Below are 20659 nucleotides of genomic sequence, written 5' to 3'. Positions count from 1 at the left end.
ATTAGCTTCCCAACATATGGATTCCAGGGGCCAATAAAATGTAAAGTTAAAATTAGAAGATGAATATAGGTGGCCAGCTTTTATTTGCTGGTTAAAATACTTTAAAAATACCCTCCTACTCATTAGTACCATCATTTTAACTTTAAAAGAACATTAAACTACACATAAAAAAGTAGAAAGGACATAACCTCAGAATAAAGGATCGTCACAGTGTGAAAATTCAACATACTTGACATCCCACAATATTATATCTGTATGCTGTTAGTATAAGTTAATTACAGTTTGGAAATAGTATTTAAAAATGCGTTAAAAATTAAAAATATATAAAAAGTACTTGGAAATAATTAGTAACACACCACAATAATCAAATAAGCAAATCATGGATTTGTTTTCATTGTTCAGCTAAGCTTTTTCCACTATCTTCTAATCTTCTCTGTCTTCAATTCAGTACAATTCACTGCCCATCACATCCTTTTCAGGCCACTCCCTGGGCAGACCTTGGGCCTGACTTTAAGTGGAAGAGGAGAGGCCAGCAGGTCTGCCCAGAAATTGGGAGTTCTCACATTCTGGGGTCAATCTACAAATGCTGATTGTTTCTTGCTTCCCCACTCATAAGCCATCATCACTTCCTGAGTTCATAGCCAGCTCTTTCAAAGGGCCATCAAATTAATTATAGGTCAATACACATCCTCTGAAGAATAGTTTGGCAATGTGTGTCAAGTGTGTACAACTTTGCATATCCTTTGATCTAGTAATTTCACATCAAAACATAATCATGGAGCACCATAAAGATTTGTATGTAATGGTGTTCACTTTTTGTTATTTGTAATGGTGAAAACCTGGAAAACCTAAATGTTGGAGAACAGGGAATGGGTAGAATAAACTCCAGAAGGGATAGTAGTTAGCACATATGCAGCTCTGTGACAAAGGCTTCCAATTCCTTTTCTCATATAATTGACCCAACATACCTGGGAGAAAGTTCTTTTACTCTCCCTGTAGAGTGGAGGGCTAACTGATACCAGAGTGTCATCACAAGGTCAGGAAATGGCAGAACTGGAATTTGACCCCAGACCTGATAAGTGCTAGAGCTCTTTCTTTCACTATTTTAGACTACTGTGCAGACATTTAAAAAAAATGTTATTGTAGGAGAATTTTAATAATGTGGGAAAATGTTTATCCAATATTAGTAAATGAGAAAAGTATATTCAGAGCAAGAAGACTGCAAAGACACAGTATACTAAAGTACTAACAGTACTTCTCAGGTTCATGGAAATAGCTTCCATTTTCCACATTTCTGTGGTTTCCAACATTGCTACAAAGAATGTGTATTACTCTTGTAATGATGGCAAATGTTAACTAAGGTACCACAAGTCAGAGATTGGCTTGGTCCTGGTCCTGCTCCAAAACTTGCCCTCTGCCTCCATATCTTGGGTCTGCCCATTGCATGGGAGCACTGTCCTGAGGGCGACATCTTCCTACCCAGCACTAACTCTGACCCCAGGCCTGTGCAGCTCCTCTCTGGGATACCTGCTCTTCCACAGGAGTGACTTTCAGAGGGGTGGTGGGAGAGGGAAGCCATCCAGCATCAGACTTCCCTTCTAGCTCTGCCATTGGAGTTGTGTGGCAAGTCCCCCCACCCCATATAAGCTACAATAAGCTGATAGATGCTCATTAAATGGCCACCATGATCACTAGTCACTTGGCAAAGCATGAGACAACTCCATGTTTTGTCCCCCCCCCAAGGGCTATGCAACCTAAAACCCCATATTCTGACTTCTCTGCCGCAGCCCAAGCCAAGGTCTCCAGGGAACTTCATGGATCATTTATAGGAATCAGAAAGGCTTGTAAAAGCAGCTGCAACTTTAGTAATTGTGGGTAATTGCTCTAGTCAGGGTATTGATAAGATTCTGTCAGGTTTTCCAAAATGTAGCAGATATACTTTGTAGTGGTCCCTGGGACCCTCTCCCAGGAGATATTTGCACCTCTATTTGTGAAATGAAAAAATAATTTCGGCCTCAGTCAACAGGAGGCAAAAGGGAGGGGGCAAGAGCTTCTGGTTTCCTGAAAGTATAGCTCTATTCATGGTCACGTGTTCACTCTCTAGGCCTGTTTAGCTACGTCAGAATCTTTAGCAAATAACTTTTTCTTTTCAAAATTTATCCTTCAGAAACAAAGCACATGACATGGCTTTGGAGCCAAAAAGTAACAGAATTTACTCCTGGCTTCACCACCACCCAGCCATGTGACACTGGCCATCATTTAGCATGAACCTCTCTGGGTTCCAGTGCCATGTTCTCAATTCAATCCACGGCTCCCACATCAGCCACTTTTCAGTAAATGTCCTCCTTCTCTGCTTCACACTCCAGATGCTGAGTGATGTGGAGAAACGTCTCATAACACCAAGCACTGGGTACCTTCAAACCGTCAAGGTGAACAAACTCTATTGACCCATCACCACTCTGTGGCGGTATGTTGGGAGTCAGCTGCCTTTTTCTCCACTGAATCTATTTCGAACCCTCTCCCTGCTTCTCAACAGGTACCTTTGCATGTTCCTTCAAAATGGAAATGAGAAGTCATGCATCAGGAACTGTCTTAGCTCATTGCCACCACAAGGAAAAAGTCAGGGTGGGGCTGCACATGCCCTTTGGCCCTCCTCTGCATCACAGGGGGAGAAGTACCCTCCTAAACAAAGTCCTTTTCTCCTCTTTCCTTTTCTCCTGAAGCTTCATCCTTCCCCTCTCTGCTGGTATGTATCATCAGTATGTTAAGCCTGCTTTGGACTTTTTGCCATAAATAGTCTTCGATTAACTCCTACTATGGACAGAATAGTATTCCCCCCAAAATTTGTAGGTCAAATCCCTAACCCCCAGTGTGATGCTATTTGGAGATGGGGCCCTGATGATGGTATTAGTGACCATGAAAGAAGAGACACCAAAGAGCTGGTTCTTTCTTTTCTCTCTGCCATGTAAGCACATGGAGAGAAAGTGGCCATGTACAAACCAGGAAGGGAGCCCTCACCAGAAACCAACCATGCACTTTTATCTTGGACTTCCAGCTTCCAGAACTGTGAGAAATAAATGTCTGTGGTTTAAGCCCCCCAGTCTATGGTATTTTGTTACCCAGTGAGAACAGACTATGACAACCAGCGCCCTCCAGCTGCCACCCTAGCTCTTGTCTCCCCCTTTATAGCCAAGCCTGTTGAAATATGCAGTCTCTGTTTCTCTCATTCTGCTCATTTATTAACTCACAGACATCAAAGGATAATAATAATACTGAAAAAAGAAAGTTTAAGGTCACACAGGCCAGCACTGTGCCAGGACTGACTCAGTCCATCCAATGGGGAAAACAAATGTTGAATGAATAACTACCTAATAATTGCTTAACCCTAATTGAGCTGTGTGCTCTGGTGGGGAAGTGCTGGGGTGGGGGAGGGTGCTGTGAAAGCCCCTTACATTTGTCCAGCCTGGTCTGACACATGAGACTAATAAGAGCACCCTGGGGTAATATGGAGGGTAAGTGGGAGCTGACCAGATTCCTAGAGGGGGTAGTTAATTCCAAGCATAAAAATAGGATGGAAGAGATCTGAGTTGGGCAAGAGCATGCCAGATTTGAGAAAGTAAAAGAAGGCAGAGGGCAGGGGCATAGTGGGCAAGGGAAAGGGTGGGCTAAGGTGGACACTGCCTAAAAGATAGGACTTCAAAGTGCACGCCAGGGACTTGATCACTCTCCTAAGGGCAATGTAGAGCCAGTGAAGGGTTTGGAGTGGGAGACTGATGAGCAGCATTTGCATTTAAAGAAAATGACTCTGTCTCCTGGTGGAGTGGAGTTGAAGGGGATGGAGTGAATATCAGGGAACTCTTCTTCAATAATAATTAAGGACATCTCAAATGGAGAAAAGTCTTTGAGACATTGTGCCATATTTTTTCCACACATATTGAGATCAAATTATTGGTCAGTGGAAAGAATTCAGTGGCCTGTACTTGCCTACACAAGGCCTCAGTGTAACAAGTACGAAGCCATAGCATTGTTGAAAACACACTCTCAGAAAGAAGCTTCCTCTTGACCTCAGGGCTGTGAGTCTATCTTGCCTTGGCATTGATGAATCTCTGGTTTCCTGGGCCATTCATACTCCACCCCCACTGAGGCAGCCGCCCTGGAGATTAGTACAGCAGATGGTGGTCTGCAGATTGGAATGGGAAAGTGGAAGTATTTTCACTTTGTTTTTGAGGCTTACATCAGCCAGCAAGAGAATGTCAAGCCTCAAAATTCTCCATCAATTAGGAGTTCAAAAGAGGGTGTTGGAATATTTTGCTTATTCATGAAGATTATACTCTTTTCCTTCCTTCCTTTCTTATTTCTTCCTTTTTCTTTCTTTTTTTCTTCTTTCTTTCCCTTCCTTCCGTTCTTCTTCCTTCTTCCTTCCTTCCTTTCAATTCTTTGTAGAAAAAGATAGAGAAGGGCAGGCTTCAGGCTATGGGATGGTGCTAAATCACACAATATTTGTCCTTTACCCATTTCTGTCAGTGAGCAAGGACTACCCATTTCCTGAAGAACAAAGTCCAGAACTCAAGGCCTTGCCCAGTCAGATCTGCTCCTCCATCTACTGCATCTTCATTGCTGCACTGCATGCCCCTGAAATCCAGAGATCTAAACTATTACTTTGGTCCCTGATTGAGCTCTGCATTTCCTTGTTTCTGCTCTTTCATTCAACACATATTTATTGAGCACCTACTATGTACCTAGATAATAGAGATATATTAGGAGCAAAACAAAATTCCTACTTCATAGAGTTGATATGCTGGTGAGATAGGTCATAAATATCATTTGATCATCCTTATTTTTCTGTATGTATGAAAAGAATTTTGAATTCATTGTAAATTATGCCATTTGGGAAACTACCAGAGTGAACATTTTGTAACCATTTTTCTAGACATTTCCCTACATATACATTGCAACTCCTCTATGACATATACATAGGCAAACACACACACACCCATTACACCAATGGGATAAATTATACATTTGCTGGTTTTCAACACAAGAAACTAAGGAGATCTTTCCATATGACTGAGTACTAATAGAAATTGTCATTCTTAATATCTACATCGTATTCTATTAAATGTATTGACTATAGTTTATTTAACCTTCTCTAGTGGCCCTTATGTTTTTTTCATTCCTTCTCTATTTTTCCAGTCTGAAATTTTCTTTCATTCCTTAATAGATATTTTCATGGCTTGAACCCTCTGTTGCTTCAGTCATCTGCCTAAATGTCAGAAAATCTTCCCTGAGCAGCCCATGTAATAGAGCACTTATCCCTGCTCCCCTGTTTTATTTTCCTTCAAAGCACAGACCTAAAGGAACAGAGGGTCCAAGCCATATGACTATTTGTTAATGAGTGAAAAGTCATTTCAGACTGGAAAAATACAAGTGAAAATGACTCCCCACTTCCAGCAGAATAATGTCTGAGCTCCTCAACAAAGTAAGCATAGTCTCCCATGACTTGAAGTTCCCTGGATCAGTTCTTGTGCTCATTTTCCCCACTCCAGACTCCTATTTGGCAACTTCAAAATGGAATGCTGGTAATTCCTCTGTCAAACATTTCCTCTTTCTTCATTCCCTTGCTAGGCTCTGCCTTCCAGGAGCTTTAATACCAAGTTAAATGGGGCAAGCACCACTCATTTATTCATTCGCTGTCTTTGACACATCTCAGGTATTACTTCCCAATCTCCATCACTGACAGAGCCTCCCCAACACCAGTTGAAGCCCTTCCCAGATCTCCTAGAATACAAATGCACTTGATCATTCTTCTCTCATTATATTTATCACACAGAAGTCTGATATCATGCAGAGGCCAGGTGTCTGACCACACCACTATAATATAAGCCCACACAATCACGGGTTTTCCTCCCCACTTAACACAGTGCGTAACATAAAACAGTTCCATATATACCTATGGAATCATTGAGGGAGCATATACTAAAGAAACCGTAATTTCAAAATTGTATCATAGTACTAGAAATCTCTCCATTGAGGTCTGTGTAGCACAAGCTTACAAAAGACTGGGTGGCTTGTGATGGCTTGTCCTAACTATTACACTCTAAATCTCATAGAGAAATGAGTCTCTAGTTTCATCTCTTAATTAAAAATTTTGAGCACTGCTACTACCTACGTCATCCTTTCCACAGAGCTTTCATGCTCCCTCTCTCATCTGTCCTATAGTGACCCTAATGAGCTGATGAGCAACTGATGAGCCAACCCAGCATCACTTCTCCCTATAAATGGTAGCCTCCTCTTCCTCCCCCAAGGAGTAGCGTCTGCTGCCGTGTCCTGCCTGCTGTGGGTTACACACGGTAGGATGTCACTCCAGGACCTTCAGATGTGTAAGCTTCCTCCAACAAGCTTCCTCCTTACAGTGAGCATGGAGCCTGGCCCAGTTCTACAAGGTGATGTGACTTGCCCAGGTGGTATAGGTTGGCTACAGAGGAATCAGAATTAGAATCTGGGATAAGTGCCTGATTGTTATGAAAGATGTTCCTCATCTAGGATCAGTTTTATTGACTTTGAAGGCTAAGCTGGGTACCTAAGGAAAAAAAATGTCTAAGCTCTACCCCAAAGGGTAGAAAGGGGCAAAATCCAGGGAGAAACAAGGCAGAGGCAAGGAGAGTTGATGTCACTATGCCAGACCATCCTCTTCTCTTGATCCCCTATAACCCCTCTTCTGTCCACCAGCAAGGAATAGGAACATGCTTCCATTATGCAGTGATATGTTTCAATTCAAGTCCACTCCAATTCATTGATGTTGATGGATACTTCAGTCCAAAACCCTGGGTTATGTGCTGTGGGAAACCATCTTTTCCATAGTGGATAATCGTGTGAACAAAAAGAATTCCTACAGTAAACATTCCTCATACATTCATATATAAACTTACTTAGTCAATACATAATTACCAAGAGCCCACTGTGTTCGAGGCAATGTGCTAGGTGCTAAGGATACAGTGGTGAAAAAAGTTTGTGCTCTTGTGGTACTTCCATTTTAGTGAAGAAGAAATGGATAGAGAAATGTTTATCTGCCTTAAGGAATTTGCTCAAGTAACAGCCAGTGATGGCAGAGCAGGATGCAAGCTTCAGCAGTATGACTCTAGATCCTTGCTCTTGGCCACCACACTATTCTACATAAAACCATAAATTCCTGAAATAAAACAGGAACCTGGTGTATGTTCAAGCAATGCAAGATGGCTGTTCTCTTGCTCTCTGTACAGCCCCTATTCCACCAGGTCCGGCCTCACTCACATGACTACCCAATCCTCTAAATTACAGGGCTTAATCAGTAATTCCCTGCATGCTTGCCCCCTTCCCTAGCAACTGGTTTCCCTGGCAACTGATGAGCCAACCCAGCATCACTTCTCCCTATAAATGGTAGCCTCCTCTTCCTCCCCCAAGGAGTAGCGTCTGCTGCCGTGTCCTGCCTGCTGTGGGTTACACACGGTAGGATGTCACTCCAGGACCTTCAGATGTGTAAGATCCCCCTGTCCAATAATCCAGGGATGTTTTTTTGTCACTGTCTCTGGGCTCCTTCTTCAGTCTCAAGGCCAGGCAGCTTAAGGCTTGCAGGCCTGTGGGGAAACTCTCTTGAGTGGGAAATAAGAGCAGGGAGTGAAAGGTTGTGGGGGGTGATCCTAATGTGGGTGTCCACTAGTGTGTGGGGCCCTGTAGCAGCTGTCTATCATGAGAATTTTTTTTCTTCCACTATATTGGTGATATTCTGTAAACTTCAGTTTCTTTCTGGTTTAAAATTAGCAGCCCCACACTCATGGCTCATTGGATTGCACAGGAATGGCTGATGAATGCAGGCAAAATGCAAGGCCCTGGATTATCTACAAAATATGAGTAAACCCCTGACCCACCACCCCTAAATACCTATAGGCACAGGCTCTAGGGATGTTAACTCAGGGACAGGCTTGTGAATTGGGGCCCGTGGCAATGGCAAAATAATGAGTACCTTTGGGATGAAATGGCTGCCACATGCATCTACAGTGCGTTACAACAAGTGGAAGACATTACCAAAGGCCTGCTGCCCAAGTTACGGAGCAAAAAAGTACTAGTCAGGGTCTAGAACAGCTGTGCGTGACATACAGGAACCCCCATGAACACTGATAGTGACCAAGGAACCAATTTGGGGGCTATGAAATTCAAGAATGGGCCAAGGAACATAACACACACTGGCATTTCCCCCTGCCTTACCCCATAGCTGCTGGGCTCATCCAGAGAATGGATGGGATACTTAACAATTGAGATGGAAACCCCCTCTCTCAACATGTGGACACATCCCAGGAGCAGTCATCCCAGCATCTACACCAAGTTAACCCAGAGGCAACTAGTCAACCCCATCCAAGTTCAACTGTTGACCACCAATGGACCTTCGCCAACTGTGTCAGGACAGTAACTCCCTTGTGCCCTGGCCACAGGCTTAACTCCTAGGGGAACACATCATAAAAGGCCCTGGGACTGGCAGGTGAGTCCCCAGTGGTTTGTGTTTGCTGCCTTGTGGGGAATAGGATTAGAATGGAATGTGTGAGTTTCACCTGTCTTCTACCAGGCCCAACCTGAGACTACTAAGGTAATTAACTGGGGCCCCTAATGGAGAAAGTCACCATTATATTAACCCTGTGATCTGTTCTACCACCTCGCCAGTATTTGGTGGGGACTGAGGGTAGAAGGTGGTGTGATCCTTCATGCCAGGATGAAAACCACAAGCAGGGGCACTGTTATCTCATCACTGTTTCTGCTTTTGCTTACCTTAATGATCATGAACTTGGGTCAGCAGTGAAATGCTCTTTTCCTCCTCCTCTGGACTTACATGAAAAATTGACTCGCTAAGTGCCTTGCTTACTCTTGATACTCTATATTATATTTGTGGTATTTGGTTGCATTGCACCTCTACATACCTGACCCCGGGGGTATTGCAGAAGAGGGGTGGACCAAGATTGTAAGGGCCATGCAGGGTATGTAGGGGGAGCGTATGGTCAGGCCATGCAAGATGACTGTTCTCTTACTCAAGCCCTGCTTCACTCACATGACTGTCCAATCCTCTTATTTACGGGGCTTAATCAGTAATTGCCTACATGCTTGCCCCATGCCTCAGTTCCCTGTTTCCCTGGTAACTGATGAGCCAAATTGACATTGATTTCCCCCTATAAATTAGTCTCCTCCTCCCCTGAGTAACAAAGACTGCTGCTATGTCCTGCCTGCCATCTGCCACACATGGTGGGCTGTTGCTCCAGGAGTTTTTGCTTCAGACCTGTCATATCCCCTATCCAATAAATGGATGATATCCCTGTCACTGTACCCAGAATCTTTCTCTGGTCTCAAAGCTTGCAGACCTCTATGGGATGTGGCCCAAAGCCTGGTATCCATGACTCAAGGACATCTTTGTAGAATTGGAAGAAAAGCAAGACTGACTGTGTCATATAAAATAGATAAATCAGAACTAACCTCCAGAATTCACACAATCTGCCCCCAAATCTCCAGCTGTCAAAGTAATAAACAACAAATAATAAAACCTAAGACTTGGAATTGTATATGACTCTTCCCTAAGACCTATTCGGCTAATGATTATAAGTGATGTATGTTTGCTATTTCACAATAATATCTTGCTCCACTAACAGCATATCTATAAGTCTGCCATTATCCTAGCAGGTGCAGGGAATGAATTGAAGACAGAAAAAGCAGGATTTGGGAATGTGAGGAGGAAGAGCTGGATACTACTGCTGACACAGCAAAGCCATCACCTAGTCTCAGGTGGGCTCCAGACCCTTGACCCTTGTAGAGTGGTTAATACACGAAAAGAACACAGCCTCACTCCTCAGCTGAGATTTTCACTGAAATGATCACCCTTGGTTGATGAGAATGGCGTTTTCTCTGAAGGGTGTGCCAGTCAGTCGCTCTTGTCAAGATTAGGGGCATAGCTCAGGAATACTAGAGACGAAATGTCCTGATGAAGCAGTAAAGAAGCAGGTGAAGTGTTTGAGCAACATGAGTCTGCTCCCTTTCAATAGGAAGACAAACTGCTCATTTAGACCCTAGTGACAAGGGAGTAACAGTATAAAGAGAGGAAGCTACTAAACAAATGATATTTAAAATGGTACTATTGGGGAGTTCCCGTCGTGGCGCAGTGGTTAACGAATCCGACTAGGAACCATGAGGTTGCGGGTTCGGTCCCTGCCCTTGCTCAGTGGGTTAACGATCCGGCGTTGCCGTGAGCTGTGGTGTAGGTCGCAGACGCGGCTCGGATCCCGCGTTGCTGTGGCTCTGGCGTAGGCCAGCAGCTACGGCTCGGATTTGACCCCTAGCCTGGGAACCTCCATATGCCGCGGGAGCGGCCCAAGAAATAGCAACAACAACAAAAGACAAAAAGACAAAAAAAAAAAAAAAAAAAAAAAAAAAAAAGGTACTATTGGTATATACCATATCTTCTTAAAGGTGGTGGGTAATGAGATTAGACTGGGAGTTTGGGGCTGGTAGATGAAAAGTAGTATGTTTAGAATGGCTAAGCAATGAGGTCCTACTGTACAGCACAGGGAACTATATCCAATCTCTTGGGATAGACCATAATGGAAGATAGTATAAGAAAAATAATGTATATTTATATATGTATGACTGGGTCACTATGCTGTACAGCAGAAATTGGCTGTAAATCAACTACAATACATTTTTTTTAAAAAGAAAGAAAACGAACAGAAAAAGACGGCACTGTTGACTCAAGGATACCCTTGTTTCTAGGTTCAATAGTAACAACTCATCCTTTAAAATTTGAGAGGAAAACAGATCTGAGCACAGGCCCCATGATCTTGGTGTGGCTTAGATTTCAATTCAGGCAGGATTTGTGACTTCACTGGGTGGTGCTAATGAAACACAGGGCACATTGACTCGTATCTGCTTGACATTTAATTTGCTGCAAGATTTTTAGCATGTTTTGTCTGATACAGGTGTTTTTAGGATAGATCATTCAAAAAGACACCTTATGTTTATAGAGATGGTCATCCTGAAAAGAAAAGAAAAAAGAGTTTAAGGTCTGGGTTCTGTACAAGTTTAAACTTTCTACCCTAATTAATTTACTATTCTCTCAATCATAATAGGCCATTTATGGACCCAGGGTCTACTGTGATTTTGGCCTCAACTTTAATACACCTGGCAAACATCTAGAGGGGAAGTATGAAGACTCAGGTAATTTCTGTGTATATATACATATGTGTATGTGTGTAAAAGGAAGACACAGTCATCTTAAAGCCTAAAATGGAAGGCCTTTTCACTTGCCAAAGCATAAAAATAATAGGATGTGACTGATTGAAGATTTATTAGGTAATAATGCGGTAAAGTTTTAATAACTATTACTATGTTCTAAAAATGGTGGACAATGACACTTTTTATCTTGTAAACTTGCTATAATGTGGAAGAGAAAATGTAGGTAAGAAGCATCTAAGAAGCAGGCGAGGTGTTCCCCTTGTGGCTCAGCGGGTTAAGGACACGACATTAACTCTGTGAGGATGTGGGTTCAATCCTGGTCTTGCTCAGTGGGTTAAGGATCCAGTGTTGCTGCAAGCTGCAGCGTAGCTCAGATCCATTGTTGCCATGGCTGTGGTGTTAGGGCAGCAGCTGAAGCTCCAATTGGACCCCTAGCCCAAGAAATACCATATCCACAGGTGTGGCTATAAAAAAAAAAAGAAAGAAAAAAGTAGGTTAAATCTTTGCCTAGCGTATGCTCTGAGGGAGAAACTGTGCTAGTGACAGGGCATAAACAAAGAAGGTTATCAAGAAGGAAGCCAGAAAGAGCTGGACTCCAGAGCCACGCAGGCTTGCAAGTAACTCCTAGCTCTGTTGCTCTGCGATGTTGTGAAGGTATGTTTTGATTATAGTCACTGCATAACAAATTACCCCGATACTTGTAAAGCAACAACTGGTTCATTTTGCTGCTGATCGTGTGGGACAGAACTTTAGGAAGGGTTAAGCTGGGTAGTTCTTGCTTGGGGTCTCACGACCTTGCAGTCAGATGTTGGGTAGATCTGCCCTCATCTGAAAGCTCCACAAAGTCGAACCAGATATGAGAGCAAGTGAGAGCTGTTGGCTTGGCCATGTTGTGATGATGCTCCAGCATAGCGGCCTTTGGCATGGCAAAATTTCTACCTGGTGACTGTCCTCTCTATGGTCTGACCTCCTGTGACAATAGCAAAATACTCATTAAGTCCTGGTCATTCACTTTCTTGACACTGCTCCTTGGTTCTTGTCTTTGCTATAGAAAGTGATTTCCTGCTGCTAGGCATCTCCACAAAAGCTGCTCAGCCTCTTCCATTCTATACCTGGGCTACTCTTCCCAAGCTCCAAACAATCCCTCCAAACCTTTCACTCCCTGAAGACAATTCCTTCCCTAAGATTAGAGGTCCCTCCAAACAGGAATTTTTTCATTGATCTCCTCCATTTCCACACTTAGCCCCACTTGTACCCATCATTTTCTTACCTTATATCTCAAAAGGAAGACGCATTGCCTCTGGTTTCTAAGGCTGAGTCCCTCAGTCTTGCACTCTGTTGCCATCTTTTCTATTTTCTACGGAACATCACTACACTGCTGACACTTTCTTTTGTATCTTCAACTGATGCCTCTGTTTGCATCTTCCATGATTTTGAGAGAATCACCTGGGAAGCTTTGTCAAAACATATGTGCCTATCTTCTACTTCTTTCTCACAGCTACTTTGTAGTTGCTCCCTGGCATAAAGGTAGTCGGAGATGTTTGAAATCTGTCCCTACATTCTTGTTGAGATCCAAACCAACAAATTTTTCACAAGAAGGAAATGATGACTAGAGTGGTCAAATGACTTGCTTAAGTTGTCAAACTTGATAAATGCCAGGATTTGAACTCAATTTTTATGTATGTATTTATACTTGGTTTTTAAAAAATGATTGGATACATATTTATAGCAAGTCAAGCAATACAGAAGTCTGTTTAAAAAAATTCTCAGTCTCCTTTTCTACTTGATATTACTGAGGTAACTAATATTAAGTTTGATAAATCTTCCATTCTTTTCTATGCTAACATTTATTTTATTGTATGATAAAGCAGTGATACATTTCCAGTTAAGTAAAAAGTCTGATTATCCCATTTTTAAATTGAGATAGTTGACATATCATTAACATGTAACTGTTTAAAGTATACAACTCAGTAGTTTTAACATATTAATATGGTTATGAAACCATCACCGTTACCTAATTTTTGGACATTTTCATCACCCCCGAAGGAAACTGACCCATTAGCAGTCATTTCTTATTTGTCTTTCCTTCAGTCTTTGTAATTATTAATTTACTTTTTTATTTATAGATTACCCATTCTAGACATTCTGTATAAATAGAAACAGAATATGTAGCCTTTTGTGTCTGGATTCTTTCACTGAGTAATGTTTTCAGGGTTCATCTTTGTTGTAGCAGGTATCCATACTTCATTCTTTTTACAACCAAGTATTTCATTGTAAGGATAGACCACATTTGTTTTATTCATTTATAAGTTGGACATTTAGCTATTAGGAATGACGCTGCTATGAACTTCCATGTACAACTGTTATTTCCCTTTGGTATACACCTAGGAGTAGAATTGCTAGGTCATATGGTAATGTCATATTTATCTTTCTGAAGAGTTGCCAAACTCCGTTCCAAAGCAGCTATACCATTTTATTTTATTTTATTTTATTTATTTTATTTTATTTTTTTGTCTTTTGTCTTTTTTGTTGTTGTTGTTGTTGCTATTTCTTGGGCCGCTCCCGCGGCATATGGAGGTTCCCTGGCTAGGGGTTGAATCGGAGCTGAAGCCACCGGCCTACGCCAGAGCCACAGCAACGCGGGATCCGAGCCGCGTCTGCAAACTACACCACAGCTCACGGCAACGCCGGATCGTTAACCCACTGAGCAAGGGCAGGGACCGAACCCGCAACCTCATGGTTCCTAGTCGGATTTGTTAACCACTGCGCCACGACGGGAACTCCAGCTGTACCATTTTAAATTCCCAACAATATAAGAGGGTTCCAGTGTCTCCACATCCTTGCCCATATTTCTTGTCTTTTTAATTATAACTGTTCCAGTGTATGTAATGTGATACTTCATTGTAGTTTTGATTTACATTTCTCAAATGAGCAATGAGCTCTTTATGTGTTTATTGGCTATTTGCATATTTTCTTTGGAGAAGTGTCTATTCAAATTCTTTTATTTGATTTTTTGAGCTGTAATAGTTCTTCATATATGCTAGAAACAAGTCCCTGATTGAATATATAATTTGCAATTATTTCTCCCATTATTATTACATTCTCAAAAGTGTCCTTGATGTGCACAAATATCAAAATTTTGTTAAAGTCTAATTTATCATATATCTGTCACATCTTAGAAATTTTTGCCTACTCCAAGGTCATGAAACTTCTGTGTTTTCTTCTAGATATCTTGTAGTATTAGTTCTTATACTTACATTATTCCATTCCATTTTATTTCTCAATATGGTGTAAAGTAGGGGTCCAAGTTTTTTTCTTTGGCAAATGGATTTCCATTTATCCCAACACTATTTATCAAAAATCTGTCCTTTCCCAATTGAATGGTCTTGGTGCCCTTGCTGAAAAATCAATTGTTCATAGTTATATGGATTTATTTCAGGACTTTTAATTTTATTCCATTTATCTATGTTTATCCTTATGCTATTACCAGACTGTCTTGATTATTGTAGCTTTGTAATAAGCTCTGAAATTGGGAAGTGTGAGACCTCCAACTTTGTTCTTTTTCAAGATGATTTTAAAATTCCATATGAATTTTAAATTAGGTTGTCAATCTCCTTAAAAAGGCATCTGGAGTTATGATGATGATTTGTTGAATCTGTAGATTAAATAGGAGAATTTGACATATTTTGAGATTTTCAATCCATGAACATGGAATATAGTTCCGTTTATTTAGGTGTTTACTCTGACTTTAATGATTTCTGGTTTCTGGTGTCTTGTACTCCTTTACTGAATTTATTCTAAGTATTCTTGGTCATAAATAGAATGCTTTTTAAATCTTATTTCTTTGGATGGTTCATTGCATCCATATGCACATGCAATTGTCTATATAGACATACAATTGTAGTACATAGACATACAATTGACTACTATATCCTGGAGTCTTGCTGAACTGGTTTATTAGCATTAATAGGATTTTTGTGGGTTGTTAAGGATTTTGATAAGATCACATCAACTGCAAATAAGGTTTTATTTCTTTGCAGTTTGTATACTTTTACTTTTTCCTTACTAATAATCACAGTTAAAACCTTTGAACAATGTTGAATAGAAGTAAAAAGAGTGAATATCCCTGATTAGTTTCTGACCTTTAGGAGAAAACCCTTTTGTCAGTAAGTATGAATTGACTCTTGGCTTTTCATCATTCCTCTTTATCAGGTTGCAAAGTTTCCTGTCTTTTCTTGTTTTATTGACTCTGTCATGAAATACTGGATTCTTCTCTAATGTTTTTATGTGTCTATTGAGATGATGATATTTTTCCTTTTATTCTATTGGTATGGTATATTAGATTAATTTACATATGTTGAACCCACTTTGCAGTCCTGAGAAATCCACTTGTCAGTGGTTTATATTCACTTTTTAAATTTAAGTACAGTTCATTTACAATGTTGTATCAGTTTCAGGTGTATAGCAAAGCAATTCAGTTATATATACATTTATATCTTATTTTCAGATTCTTTTCCCTTACAGGTTACTACAAAATACTGGGTAGAGTTCCCAGTATTATACAGTAGGTCCTTGTTTGTTATATATTTTATAAATAGTTATGTGTATATGTTAATCCCAAACTCCTAATTTATCCCTCACTCCCCTTTCCCTTGCTAACCGTAAGTTTTCCATGTCTATGCATCTATTTCTATTTGGTAAATAAGTTCACTTGTGTCATTTTTTTTAGATTCCACATATAAGTGACATCATAGGATATTTGTCTTTCTCTGTTTGCCTTACTTTACTTAGTATGATAATCTCTACTTGCATTCATGTTACTGCAAATGGCATTTTCTTTATGGCTGAGTAATATTCCATTGTATATAGGAACCATATCTTTTTTATCCATTCATCTGTCGATGGATAATCGATTATGTCTTGCCTATTGTAAATAGTGCTGCAGTGAACACTGGGGTGCATGTATCTTTTTGAATTATGGTTTTCACCCAGTATATGCCCAGAAGTAGAATTGCAGGATCATATGGTAGTTCTATTTTTAGTTTTTTTCAGGAACCTTCATACTATTCTCCATAGTGGTTGCACCAATTTACAATCCCACCAACAGAGTATGAAGGTTCCTTTTTCTCCACATACTCTCCAGACCTTACTGTCTATAGACTTTCTGATGATGGCCATTCTGACCGGTGTGAGGTGATAACTCATTGTAGTTTTTGATTTGCATTTCTTTAATAATTAGTGATATTGAGCATCTTTTCACATACCAGTTGGCCATCTCTATGTCTTCCTTGCAGAAATGTCTATTTAGATCTTCTGTGCATATTTTGACAAGTTTTTTTATTTTTTGTATTGAGCCTTATGTATTTTGGAGTTTAATTCCTTGTCTGTTGCTTGTGAATATTTCTCCCATTCTCTAGGTTTTTCTTTTTAATTTTGTTTATGGTTTCTTTAGCTGTGAAAAATCTTGTAAGTTTCATTCCATCCCACTTGTTTATTTTTATTTCCATTACTGTAGGAGACAGATCCAAAAAAATAGTAATTGTTATGCTTTATGTCAAAGAGTTTCTGCCTATGTTTCCCTCTAGTAGTTTTATAGTATCCAGCCTTGCATTTAGGTCTTTAATCCACTTTGAGTTTATTTTTGTGTGATGTTAGAGCATTTCATTTGTTGCATGTACCTGTCCAGTATTCCCAGTACCACTTATTGAATAGACTTTTTTTCTCCATTCTTGCCTCCTTTGTCATAGATTACTTTACCATAGATTCTCAGGCTTATTTCTTGGCTTTCTGTACCATACCATTCATCTATATTTCTGTTTTTGTGCCAGTACCATACTGTTTACATTACTGTAATGTTGTAATATAGTCTGAAGTCAAGGAGCCTAATTCTTCCTTCTCAAGATTGCTTTGGCTACCTGGAGTCTTTTGTGTTTCCATACGGATTTAAAAATTTTTTTCTAGTTCTGTGAAAAAATACTATTGATAATTTGATAGGGATTACATTGAATTTTAGATTGCCTTGGGTATATAGTCATTTGACCATATTAATTTTTCCAATCCAAGAATATGGTATCTTTTCATCTGTTTCTGCCATCTTCAATTTCTTTCATTGTCTTTTAGTTTTCAGAGTATAGATCTTTTGCCTCCTCTTTATCCCTTGAAATTTTTTTTTTTTGGTCTTTTTTTGACTTTTCTAGGGCTACTCCCACAGCATATAGAGGATCCCAGGCTAGGGGTCTAATTCGAGCTACAGCCACCAGCCTACACTAGAGCCACAGCAACATGGGATCCGAGCCGCGTCTGCAACCTACACCACAGCTCACAGCAATGCTGGATCCTTAACCCGCTGAGCAAGGCCAGGGATCAAACCCACAACCACATGGTTCCTAGTCAGATTCGTTAACCACAGAAACACGATGGGAACTCCCCCTTGAAATTTTTTTTTGATGGGATAGTAAATGGGATTGTTTCCTTAACTTCTCTTTCTTATCTTTCATTGTTAGTGTATGGAGATGCAACTGATTTCTGTGTATTAATTTTGTATGCCATGACTTTACCAATTTCATTGAGCTCTAATAGTTTTCTGGTGGAGTCTTTAGGATTTTCTATGTACAGCATCATGTCATCTGCAAACAATGACAGTTTTACTTCTTTTCCAATTTAGATTTTTATTTCTTTTTCTCTGATTGCCATGGCTGGGACTTCCAGAACTATGTTGAATAAAATTGGCAAGAATGGACATCATTGTCTTGTACCTGATCTTAAAGGAAATGCTTTCAGCTTTTCTATATTCATTTTTATGATACTGGATTCTCTTTGTCAGTACTTTGAGGATTTTTGTATCTATAGTCATAAGTGATATTGATCTTTCTTGTGACAACTCATTTTTAATACATCTAAGAGTAATGCATTCATATTTTTGACTACATATGGAGAGATATTTAAATTGCTTTTCTCTGTAATAAGCAGTGCTGAAATAAATATCCCTTCACATACCTACAAATTCATTTTATTTCTGTAGACTTCAAAATATAAGACTGCTTAGTCAAAGTATGTGTTCATCTTAAATTTGTTTCAGTGAAATATACTTGACACACACCATCATATTAATTTCTGCTCCACAGCAAATAATTCAGTTATATGTATATATACATTCTTTTCAAAAATACTGCTTTTCATTGTGATTAATCTTAGGATGTTGAATATAGTTTCCTGTGCTTTATAAGAGGGGCTTCTTATTTAACCACCCTATATATAATAGCTTACATATGCTAATCTGAAACTCCACTCCAAATCTCCCCCCAAACCTCCCAACTCCAGCAATCACAAGTTTGTTCTCTACATCCTCGAGTCTATTTCTGTTCCATAGATAGGTTCATTTGTGTCATATTTTAGATTTTAGTGATATCATATGGTATTTGTCTTTCTCTTTCTGATTTACTTCACTTAGTAAGAAATTCTCTAGTTGCATCCATCTTTACAAATGGCATTATTTCATTCATTTTTATGACTGAGTAGTAGTCCATTGTATATATGTATCATATTTCTTTATCCATTCATCTGTCAAAGTACATTTATGTTCTTTCTGTGCCTTGGCTATTGTGAATACTGCTGCTATGAACATATGGGTGCATGTATCTTTTTGAACTAAAGTTTTGTCCAGATATATGCCCAGAAGTAGGATTCCTAGATCATATGGTAATTCTATTTTTAGTTTTCTGAGGAATATCTATACCATTTTTCATAGTGGTTGTACCAACTTATGTTCCTACCAACAGTGAGGGAGGGTTCCTTTTTCTCCACCCCACTCCAGAATTTGTTATTTGTAGACTTACTAATGATGTCTATTCTGACTGGTGTGAAGTGGTACCTCATTGTAGTTCAATTTTCATTTCTCTAATAATTAGTGACGTTGAGCATTTTTTTTTTCATGTTTCTGTTGGTCATCTGTATATCTTCTTTGGAGGAATGTCTGTACAATTCTTCTACCCATTTTTCAATTGGGTTGGTTTTTTGCTCTTAACTTGTATGATTTGTTTGAATATTTTGTAAAATAAGCCCTTGTCAGTTGCATTGTTTGAAACCATTTTCTCCCATGCTGTAGGTTGTCTTTTTTGTTTGTTTGTTTATGGTTTCCTTTGCTATGCAAAAGCTTCTGTTTGAATAGGACCCATTGGCTTATTTTTGTTTTTATTTCTGTTGCCTTGGGAGACTGACCTAAGAACATTTGTATGATTGCTGTCAGGGAATTTTTTGCCTATGTTCTCTTCTAGGAGTTTGATGGCATCATATCTTATGTTTAAGCCTATAGACCATTTTGAGTTTATTTTTGTGCATGGTGTGAGGGTGTGTTCTAGTTTCATTGATTTACATGCAGCTGTCCAGTTTTCCCAGCACCACTTACTGAAGTGATTGTCTTTTTCCCATTTTATATTCTTGCCCCTTGGTCTAAGATTAATTGACCATAGGTATCTGGGTTTACTTCTGGGTTCTCTATTTTGTTCCATTGGTCTGTATGTCTGTTTTTGTACCACTACCACACCATCTTGATTACAGTAGCTTTGTAATGTTGTCTGAAGTCTGGGAAAGTTATGCCTCCTGCTTAGTTTTTGTTCATCAGAATTGCTTCAGCAATTCTGGGTCTTTTATGGTTCAATATAAATTTTTGGATTGTTTGTTCTAGTTCTGTGAGAAATATGTGTAATTTGATAGGGATTGCATTGAAGCTCTAGAGTTCTTTGAGTAGTATATCCATTTTAACAATATTAATTCTTCTAATCCAGGAGCATGGAATATCTTTTCATTTCTTTGAATCCTCTTTAATTTCCTTGATTAATGTCTTATACTTCTCAGCCATAAGTCTTTTACCTCCTTGATCATGCTTATTCCTAGGTATTTAATTTTTGGGGGTGCGATTAGCAAAGGTATTGTATTTTTATATTCCTTTCTAATATTTCATTGTTAGTATACAGAAGTGCAATCAGTTTCTGAATATTAATCTTGTATCCTGCTACTTTGCTGAATTCATAGATCGGTTCAAGTAGTTTTTGTGTGGAGTCCTTAAGGTTTTCTATATATAACATCATGTAATCTGCATAGAGTGACAATTTTACTTCTTCTCTTCCAGTTTGGATACTGTTCATTTCTTTTGTTTGTCAGATTTCTGTGGCTAGGACTTCAAATACTATATTGAATAAAAGTGGTGAGAGTGGGCATTCATGTCTTGTTCCAGATTTTAGTGGGAAGGCTTTGGCTTTTCTCCACTGAGTATTATATTGGCTGTGGGTTTGTCATAAATGGCTTTTATTATGTTAAGTTAGGTTCCCTCTATACCCACTTTGGTAAGAGTTTTTATCATGAATGGATGTTGGATTTTGTCAAATGCTTTTTATGCTTCTATCAAGATGATCATGTGGTT

Source organism: Sus scrofa, chromosome 13 (assembly GCF_054392235.1).
Source record: "Sus scrofa isolate SSC_HxYL_T2T_F1_AM1 chromosome 13, Sscrofa_HxYL_maternal_Yorkshire_Landrace_v2.0, whole genome shotgun sequence".
Classification (NCBI taxonomy): domain Eukaryota; kingdom Metazoa; phylum Chordata; class Mammalia; order Artiodactyla; family Suidae; genus Sus; species Sus scrofa.
The sequence above is the reverse complement of the archived record's forward strand: the minus strand, read 5'-3'. Positions refer to the sequence as shown.